Genomic DNA, 9,674 nt, shown 5'->3' on the forward strand with positions numbered 1-9,674 from the left:
ACACTACTTGAAAAGTTTTATCTTAAACAGAATAGCATAATAACATGATTATTTGATACAAAACAATATAGCAAACATTTTTACTCAATTATTTTTACTGTATGTTACACTGTTAGTGTTCATTTAGCATTTTCCTTCCATCTGAACAATTCAAGATATAAATACCACCTTCCTGTTTTTGTGGGTCTGCAAGCTGTTCTTGCTGTAGGGTTGCACATGCGGCCTTGCGTAATGTTAGAAACGAGTAGGTGAGGTTTATTTTTAAAAGGAATCATCCGGGTTTAACAAGTTCACATTTATCGACAGCATTTGCGGCACATTGTCGATTCCCTCGGCATGTAAAAAGAGTCTAAATAATTTTCTGTGTTAATTGACAGTATGCCATAATAGAGCTTAACCTGTACTGAACCAGAATCTTTGATTTAACAAGGTGTCTGATTGCATCAGTCTGGCATTTACAGTTTGTGCTGCATGTGAACCTGTATTGTGAACCTGTCACATTACAATACGAGCTATCCAAAGAGGCTCATTGACTATAACAACTATGTTAGGCCTGACAGCAAGCCCACATCCTGTAAGTATTGTTACTTGTGTCACATTTGAGAAGACATTTACATAAATATAAGGTACAGATGCAAAAATTGGCCCATTAAAATGAATATTCTGGGTTAAATACAGCTTAAATGTTTCATAGATATTCAGGGCATTATGTCTAATAGCACAGAAAATCACATTGAGTCATCCTTCAGTATATAAAACCAAAATAATGATGCTGATAAAAAAATACTCAAATGTATAGTCAGTTATTAATGTTTAAAACCTTGGTATAATCACATGAAGTTTAAGGGTATGACTGAAAACTTCATTACTTTTTGTTTGAAGTAGTTTTAGGGTAATGTTCAGGTGAAAGTGTAAATATTCCATCTTTTGTAAAGATCCTCTGTGAGAAAACAGCAATTAAAAAGCATATTATAATTGGGATTCATTTACAGTTGGTTCCATAAATATTTGGACATCTACACGATTCTAACATTTTGGCTCTTTACACCAACACAATGGATTCGAAGTGAAACGAACAAGATGTGCTTTAACTGCATTTTGTCAGCTTCAATTTGAGGGTATTTACACACAAATCAGGTGAACACTGTAGGAATTACAATAATTTGCAGATGTGCCTCCCACTTGTTAAGGGTCCAAAATTAATTGGACAGAATAATAGTCATAAATCAAACTTTCACTTTTTAATTTTTGGTTGCAAATCCTTTGCAGTCAATTACAGCCTGAAGTCTGGAACTCATAGACATCACCAGACACTGGGTTTCATTCCTGGTGGTGCTCTGCCAGGTCTCTACACTCTAAAAAAAAATTCCGTAAAAAAACGGTAAAATGTACTGGCAGCTCATTACACAAATATTTTACCGTAAATTAAAAACGGAAAACTTCTGTTAATTGACAGTGTGTCCACATTAAAAAAACTAAAAAATATCCGTTTTTTGACGGTTAAACTACTGTAAAATAACGAACCATTTTATAGTAATTTAAGGGTTTTCTATATAAAAAAACGGTTATTTTCTGTGTTTTTAAGGGTATACCAACAGTAAAAAAGCGGAACTATTTTGTGTTTTAATAGTATACCTACTGTAAAAAAACAGACAGATTCTGTGTTTTAATAGTATACCTACTGTAAAAAAACAGACAGATTCTGTGTTTTAATAGTATACCTACTGTAAAAAAACAGACAGATTCTGTGTTTTAATAGTATACCTACTGTAAAAAAACAGACAGATTCTGTGTTTTAATAGTATACCTACTGTAAAAAAACAGACAGATTCTGTGTTTTAATTGTATACCTACTGTAAAAAGAGGACTTTTTTGTTTTTTAATAGTATATATACAGTGAAAAAATGAACAGATTCTTTGTTTTAATGGGATACCTACTGTAAAAAAAATATTATTTTACTAATTTAATGCTCTTCAAGCAGCATAGAAATAGCAGTTGGTAAGGATAAACCTATACATATGGGAAATACACTACTAATGGTTTACCATAGTAAAACAAAACATGTATTCCATACTGTATGTGTAGAGAAGCAGTAAATAGTTTGTTAACTGTGAACTTACAATGATTAGTACAAAAACAACTTTGCAATTAAAACAGATTCTTTAATGAATACAAATCATTTGAATTCCAAATAGCAAGTTATACACACAATAAATACATATTGACATGTGAATCACACAGTGAGAGGTCTTGGCAAATAATCTCAAAGCAAATTAGTTTTAAATGTTAGCTTTAAGATAATTGAGGACAAGTGGGCAAATTACAAGTACTTTACATTAAGAAACCAGGTTAACTGCAAGATGGCAGGAAACAGACGATACAACTGGGTCTTCTTCCGCTCCAATACTGATACTTCAATGGCTGTAAAAAAAAAAAAAAAAAAAAAAAAAAAAAAAAAAAACATTACTAATGACATTTCACTTACAACTGGGGTAATTCCTTGCATGTCAATAGTTTACACAAATGAAAGTTTTATCATCATCTTCATGTCTCACTCTTGTCATTTCAAGCCTGTCTGACTGACATACTTCAACAGAACAAAATAGGAGAAATAGGAGCAACATTCTTTAAAATATGATATTTTGTGTTTTGCAGAGGAAACAAAGTCATACAGGTTTAAAATGTCAAGAGAGTAGGTAAATTATGAATGATCAATTATTCAGTTTTGGGTGAGAAATCACTTTAAGATTTTTCAAAATAAAGTGTAGGTACTTTTGACAATATTCGGAACAATAATGCAAGAGAGAAACAGTAATATAAACAAACTATGCTGGTAACACTATAATAACAACGGGCTATGATTCATTTATGAAGCATTAGCAAATAGTGAATTCATTATCTGTTAAGCATTAACTTTACATTAATAGATGTTAGCAGTTGGTTATAAATACAGCTGCAAAATTTGCTACAGCTACAGTTTAATAATTGTGTTATCAAACTTAAATGATTGATTTTACATTACTATTTATAGATTAAAAAAAAAATATATATATATATATATATATATATATATATATATATATATATATATATATATATATATATATATATATATATATATAAATAAAATATTATATTTAATATTGCATTATTTACAAAATTTCTTCCAGTTGTGGCCTAATCTAAAGTGAGGGTTATTTATGATTTATAAATCCTTATAAACGACAGTTAAACCTTGCTGAATAGCAGGAGTGCCAAAATATAACATAAAACTGGATAAAACAACAATAAAATAATTTAATGATATATTACGATGCAACATTTCAGTGTTATTTAGCTATGTTTAAACTGTACAGTAATTTTATTTTAGATAAGATTTATTTTTCATTTAATACAATAAAATGAATTTCATTTTTAGAATATAACTGAATCTTTAATTGTGATTTATAAGGCGATTTACAAAGCATAAACAATCCTCACTTTAGGCTACAAAACTGGATGAAGTTAACAAAAGCACTTATTAAAATAAGTATTGTATATACTTTATATACTTATTTTTTATACTTTATATACAATTATAACAATTACTATTCATTCATGTATTTTCCTTCAGCTTAGTGTGTGCTCACACTATGTATAGTTGCCTTGAACCAGGCCGAAGCACTCTTGTCCTCCCTCCCGTCTCCCCTGACGTCCCGCACTCACATTGTATTCGAGCCTGAGCACTCTTACATCATCGATGATGCGCTGTTTAGTTTAGGAAGTGCTCTCAGCACGGAGGAGAATTCTTTAGTTATATTGTTTTAGTCGTTTGGGATGCAGTAACACGCTGTCAAGAATTTCGCCGAACAGATCAGCCACTTTTGATGTTAATAAACAATCATAAACTCCTTGTGCTGCAGGAATAGGAGGTTTGCTAAAGGCGCAGCTGTGGTGCAGTAAGGGGTTTGCGTTCATTGAACAGTAATAGTGGTTAATTTATCCAAATCAAAGTCCCTTGCAAACTGTCATAGATTAAAGACACAAACCCCTCACTGCACAACAGCTGCACCTTTAGCAAACCTCCTAGTACCTGCAGCACGTTGACTTTGATTGTTTATGAGCGTCAAAAGTGGCTGATCTGTTCGGTGAAATATTTGACTGCGTGTCACTGCATATTGAACAACTAAAACGATATAACAATATAAAGAAATCTCCACTGTGCTGAGTGAGAGCACTTGTTAAACTGAACAGTGCGTTATTGATGATGTAAGCATGCTCAGGCTCGAATGCAATGTGAGTGCGGGTCGTCGGGGGAGACAAGCACGCTTCCAGTTTCAAGGCAACTGTGCATAGCATGAGTACGCCCTTGGAAACACCCATACACACATTTACAAACACACTCATACATAACAGCCAATTAAGTTAATCAATTTCCCTATAGCTTATGTCTTTGGACTGTGGGGGAAACCGGAGCACCCGGAGGTCTTCTTGCTGTGAGGCAACAGTGCTAGCCACTGAGCCACTGTGCTGCCCAACTATTACTATATGCCTGAATAATAAGATATATAAATGTTAGTTTAAATAGTTTATTAACCATTTACTTACACATTCTGAATGATTAGAAAAAAAATACACCAACTATTCTTAAATTACTGGTTTGTAAATAATGCTATACTAAATTTAGTAATGAAAAATTAATCATTAACAAAATATAAAAACAAAATCATTAAGCACATTATAGATGTGCTTATAAGTCAAGATTACAGCATTTGCAGCTGTAGTTATAAACTGTATACTAAGGTCTGTTAATGTAGAGTTAAAGCTTAACAGAACTTTTTGCTAATGCTTAATAAATTAATCAATAGTGTTTAGTTATTATAAAGTATTACCGGTTTGCTTAATTACCTTTAAATCTTCCAAGGATTCTGAAAGTCTTTCTGGTCTGACAGGAATCGAAGGAGTTTAGATGGTATGTTTCTGCTTGGTGCACTTTTTTCTGCTATGGACCTACATTCTGGATAGTTACTCAGCATGCTCCTGTTGTAAATACAACAAACATGTATCAACTTACTTGTCTTATAAAAATGAAATAAACTTAAAAATGTAAAAACATACCTTCATATAAACTCCAGAGTCAGGGCTGCTTCCTTAGGCTACATAATGTTTAGCACATAAGAGACTAAACATGTAGCTCACCACAATTAGGGGACAGCTCAATGATCTTGTTATTGTGACTGTGGACTCTTCTTCTGAAAAAAAGAAAAGAAAAGTGAGTTGTGTGTTGGGTCTGGTACACGTCCACATGGAAAGAACCTATATAAACATATGGTTTAATATAGGTTTTGATTTAGGTTTTTGAAATATGTGACAAATATAAAATTGGCTGTTTTCCTATATTACATGTACATATATGGGTACACATATGCACACCTATATGGTAAATTATTAATATTATTAATAATATTATAAATATTATAATTATTATGTAAAATTATTCAAATACATGTCTGCTACATAATTTAAAAGAAATTAAAAAATATATATTTACTTAATCAAATATTACAAGAAATAATTATAGTGCAAGAACAAAAATAAGGCAAAAAAAAAAACAATAAAGGAAGATGCCCACATTGAAATTGTCTCTCTCATCATCAGGTGGCTAAGAGAGAAAAGAAAAGAGATTCAGCAGTGGACCAGTTATTTCCTTATCACTTTAAACAGACATTACCAAAATAAAGAACTTGTAACATTTCAAATGATGCAAAAATAAATAATAATAATAAATAACTGCTTGGTTCATTTAACAGATTACAGTAGCAGGTTAAAAAACCCAGATAAAACACCCACATCAACCCAGTACTTTTTAGTTTGAATACATGTTAACAAAATTCAAAACTTACTGAAGCAAAATGTGTTCATGTAAACACTTAGTAAAAATATAGGTACAAGTAATTGGTTTGCCAAATAATAAAAATAAAAGCATCAATATCAAACAAAAACCCTGACCATTTTACCTCTTAAACTTGGAAGTTTACTGTCATCCCCTGTATTAGGTACAGATGGTCCAGCACAACTGCCTGAGTTCTGAAAGAGCAAACACATTCTTGGTAAAATGACAATAGATGCAATGCTAAATATAAATCATTTTTTATTTTAATTTTTTGTATTATTTATAAAAATGCAGTACTGACCAGTCAGCATCAATTTTTACACCAACACACCTACAACAAAAATAACACTCATTCAGTTTGAAACATGCAGCACATAGTCTACTTTTATACTTTACAAACTTTGTGGATAATAAAAAAAATTGAAAACATTTAAAACCCCAGCTGTATTTTATTTCATTTGTCCATATTAATTCAAATTCAGTTTGGATTGAATGTAAGATTTAAGATTTTTATTTAGATTGCTGTGAAAATGTACCTGTACCTTGTACTTATAACCAAAATTACAGAACCTGGAAATCAACAAAGCAAAATATCAGTGAACCTTATATGTACAAAACACTTAAAACCAAACAGAAAAAACGCTGAACATTTTACCTCTTAAACTTCAAAGTTTACCGTCATCTCCTGTATAAGGTACAGAGGGTCCAGCACAACTGCCTGAGTTCTGAAAGAGCAAACACATTCTTGGTAAAATGACAATAGATGCAATGCTAAATATAAATCATTATTGTTATGGTTAAAAATGCAGTACTAACCAGTCAGCATCAATTTTTACACCAACACACCTACAACAAAAATAACACTCATTCAGTTTGAGACAGTCTACATTTAGACTTCACAAACGTTGTGAATAATAAAAAAATGAAAACATTTAAAATCCCAGGTGTATTTTATTTCATTTGTCCGTATTAATTCAAATTCAGTTTGGATTGAATCTAAGAATTTACCTGTAACATGTACTTATAACCAAAATGAAAGAACCTGAAAGTCAACAAAGCAAAATATCAGTGAACCTTATTTGTGCAAATAAAACTCTAAAACTAAAAATCTACATAAAAAGATTTCATTTGCGATAACACCATGTGTAGTTCACTCTATTATCAAGGTTTCATTAAAATAAAACTCCTGATCTCCTAATAGTAAAGAAAGTATTGTTTGCTATAATGAATCGAACTGACAATTAGTTTGAAGAATTTTAAGACTGTGGAAGAACAACTCATCTTTATATCTTCATATTAGCTGCCCTTGAGGTTCTTAAAAGTGAATAAATAAATATCAATGACAGTTCAACTCGACTACAACAAACATTTAATTGTGTGCTTTAAGGTACACGTTGTATTTGAGGCCGAAAACGCATGACAGTGTAAACACTATAAATACTTTTAAATGTCACACACGTACTGTATCACTCTGTTATCTCTGTACACACAAACACGCGTCGCGAAATGCGGAAGTTTTTTTTTTCGTTCCATTTGGCGAGCGTTGTTAAATTCCATAACATTCTCATCAGTTCTTGCTTCTTATTTGCGTCTATTACCCCAGTTTGTCACGCGGGATGAATGAAATGTTCATGAGTTAAAGTGAAACTGCCGAACTGCAGTTAAAGTCAGGCATCCTGCTGATTTGATTCAGAAGGGCACTTGTTTGTCAGACGGCTCACCGGTCAGGTATACATCCGCGCTAAAATATCAAAGTATGAAAGTCACCCAGCTCCCAACCCAACGTTGAGAATAGATTAACGGCGATATATTTTTTTTTACCGCGCGATAAGTCTCGCGTTAACGCAGCACGTTAATGCTGATAACGGCCCACCACTAATAAAAACTTTACGAGTGTGTATTTCCCCTCATACCGAGTTACAAATGCCTCCAATTCACGCGAGTCTAACTTATAACTTACTTAAAAACCAGCAAAGCTGTTCCACTGAAACTCGGTCACACAGCCTTAATAAGTCGGTCAAACTAAAGCTAACATTTGATAACGTCAGTAAAAATATGAAATTAGTCATTAATATGCAAACAAACACAGACGGTCAGGTACGAGCGTTTGAAACACGTTAACGTTAGTGTTCATTAAAGGTAACGTATATCAACCAAACTACACAGTGACACAAACTTTGAATGCTATCCCTTGTTCAATGCACTGTACAAAGAAAACATTTATATTTCTATAAAATAATTAACATACTTTTTACACTCTTACAGACAAACTGACGTTTACCGTTAATCCAGTCAGGTGCAGAGGGAGTGAGTGGGTGATTGGACGTCACGCCACTTCCCGCGCACGGCAGTTTAGAAAAATACGGACAAACAACTGTAAATGAACAGATATCATATTTACTGACGAGAAAAACGTATAAAAAGGTAAAAAATCATTAGGTAAATGCTTGTTTAAATTACATTTAACCACTCATAGCTCAGTTTGATCTTAATGAAATAAAGTCTGATCTTATTAACAATATTAAACGTAATTCACTGCTGTACTTTCCATGGGCGCTTCATAAAAGACAAAAATCATTTTAAATAACGATAAAAAGGTAATAAAGCAGTCTTTTAACTAAAATATTGTTATATGTTTTATTAATCGTACTTACCAGGGAAAAAACAGGAAGAAATATGTCCCGGTGTCCATCAAACGCTGTCTGAGCTGCGATCCCCTTCCCACAATGCAATTCGAAAATGTATATAAACGGAAAAACACCTGTAATACGTGTATACGGAAAAAATCTGTTAAAATATACAGTCATTTAACTGTTATTTTACAGATTTTTTTTACAGTGTACAGCAATCGTCTTCAGTTTCTGTTTGTTCTTTGGGAGTTTTCGATTCAGTTTTGTCTTCAGCATTTGCATGATCAATCGGATTCAGGTCAGGTGATTGACTTGGCCATTTACTTCTTTCCCTTCAAAAACTCTTTGGTTGCTATGGCAGTATGTTTTGGGTCATTCTCTGTCTGCGTTGTGAAGCACTGTCCAATGAGTTTGGAAATATTTGGGCAGAAAATATTGGCTAAAACACTTCGGAATTCGTCCTGCTGCTGTGAGCAGTCTCATAATCAATAATTACAAGAGAACCAATTCCATTGACAGCCATACATGCCCAAGCCATGTCACTACTACCACCATGCTTTACTACTTAGGATCATGAGCAGTTCATTTCCTTTACCCTACTCTTCTCGTCCCATAACTCTGGCACAAGTTAATCTTGGTCTCATCTGTCCATAGGATGTTGTTTCAGAACTGTGAAGGGTTTTTTAGAACTCTAATCTGGCCTTCCTGTTTTGAGGCTTACCAATGGTTTATATCTTGTGGTGAACTCTCTGTATTTACTCTGGTGTAGTCTTCTCTTGATTGTTGACTTTGAAACACATACATCTACCTCCTAGGGAGTGACCAACTGTTGTGAAGGGTGTTTTCTTCGTCAGGGAAAGAATTATTTGGTCGTCCACCACAGTTATTTCCATGGTCTTCCAGGTCTTTTGGTGTAGCTGAGCTCACTGATCATTTTAAGTATGTTCCAAACAGTTGTTTTGGCTATGAATAATGTTTTTGCTATCTCTCTTATGGGTTTGTTTTGTTTTGTCAGCCTAATGATAGCTTGCTTGACTGATAGTAACAGCTCTTTGAATCTCATCTTGAGAGTTGAAAGTAACTGATTAAAAATAAAAATAGCATGCTTGAAATTAACTCTGAACCTTTTATCTGCTCATTGTAATTGGGATAATGAGGAAATAACACACAC

The 9,674-nt window shown here is 32.9% G+C and overlaps 1 protein-coding gene and 1 long non-coding RNA gene across 10 annotated transcripts in view; one reads left to right on the forward strand and one right to left on the reverse strand.

Moving 5' to 3' along the window:
* camkvl (CaM kinase-like vesicle-associated, like) overlaps window positions 1-9,674 on the forward strand; it is a 111,305-nt gene that overhangs the window by 61,251 nt on the left and 40,380 nt on the right.
* Window positions 1,346-5,233, reverse strand: LOC147838186 (uncharacterized). 2 transcript variants are annotated; one of them, XR_015945697.1, is made up of 4 exons: window positions 5,099-5,233; window positions 4,889-5,020; window positions 1,679-2,422; window positions 1,346-1,635 (listed from the first exon to the last, which is right to left on the reverse strand). It is a non-coding gene; the product is annotated as an uncharacterized LOC147838186 (long non-coding RNA). The 2 variants fall into 2 exon arrangements; XR_015523440.2 differs by having other exon boundaries at window positions 1,350-1,635; window positions 1,722-2,422.

Source organism: Danio rerio, chromosome 23, assembly GCF_052040795.2.
Source record: "Danio rerio strain M-AB ecotype USA chromosome 23, GRCz13ab, whole genome shotgun sequence".
Lineage (NCBI taxonomy): Eukaryota > Metazoa > Chordata > Actinopteri > Cypriniformes > Danionidae > Danio > Danio rerio.